Below are 1,348 nucleotides of genomic sequence, written 5' to 3'. Positions count from 1 at the left end.
CATAACCCTGGGTGCGTGTAGCTTTAAGTTGGGAAATTATGGACCCAATTTCTGCAAGCCCATGCACATGGACTACACTGTGCAAAGTTCCTTATGTGAACCGAGGCCGATAGAGGACACCTGAACGGGCTTTACAATAGTTGTCCCCATCGCAAATTGGGGCCCATATATCGAGGGATAAACTGCTCAAAACCGAGTATTTAAACTCGCTTCTCGAGTTCGCTCCCTGTTCGTTTCAAGTCGCGCAAGTTTAGGGTTTTTGCAGAGGATCCAAAACCCCAAATTCCCCATCGCAAAAGGTGATTTTTTTCTTCTCGCTTTAGTTTCTCTGTATCTTCTAACGTATGGTTACTTTGGAGGCAGTTCAATTAATAGGTTTCCCTTGATCTTATCCTCTCTTTCGAGTCTAGGGTTTTAACTTTTAAGAAACAGGGGAAGATGAGATCATTAATTGAGTTTTGAATCTAAGGTTTGTTAACTGATTCTGGTTCATTAGCGGGAAAGGCAAGTCAAAACAATGTGTTAATTAAGTTGGGGTAATTGACGATTTTTGATAGAAATTCCATTCAATGAAACCTGTTTTAGTTTAGGTGATTCAGATAACATACGATCAACCTTCAACATTTTGCAATTTAAAAAAAAAAAAAACCCCCAAACAACATGAACCACGATTTTTACATGGATGGGTAAAGATTATGCGGGGGACATTTTTGCCAGTGAAAATTGTGGTTCTGAAAAATACTGAAAGTGAAAGGGGTTTTCTAAGAACGCCAAAACTTAATGGAGAGTTTGTGACATTTTAGAAGTTAAGGGGATTATCTGAGAAACAACCACAATTCAGGGGGTTTTCTGAAATTCACCCAAAATTTTATTTATTATATGGGGACATGCAAAAAGATCTATCGAAGCTACTCATGTATGAAGCCTGCATAATATTAGTCCCTTAAATCTTTCAATTGTAAATTGGAACCTCAAATCATTCAAATATCTTTTAGGCTCTTTAATTCTCATGTTGTTTCAAAGCCGGTCCTCAAATTATCGAAATTGACAATTTGACATTAGTTACCCCCACCTCCAGTGGCGGAGCCAGGATTTTTAACATATGGGGTCCTAAAATTATTGATAATGTAGATTTTACGCACAAATTATTTTAATGACAAACTATAATTTAAAAACACATGGGGTCCAAAAAAATCGTGAAAATATGCAGCGCAGCAGACTCGAACTCTGGTGGATTACAGGGGTCCTGGAGTGTTAAACCATTGGGCCATTGCTGCACTTATGTTTTTTTATATGTAATATCTGGTACATATTTAGATTTTACTGGGGTCCTGGGACCCCATTGGAC

The sequence above is a fragment of the Asparagus officinalis genome, chromosome 10, assembly GCF_001876935.1.
Source record: "Asparagus officinalis chromosome 10, Aspof.V1, whole genome shotgun sequence".
NCBI classification, from domain to species: domain Eukaryota; kingdom Viridiplantae; phylum Streptophyta; class Magnoliopsida; order Asparagales; family Asparagaceae; genus Asparagus; species Asparagus officinalis.
Note: the sequence above shows the minus strand (reverse complement) of the source record.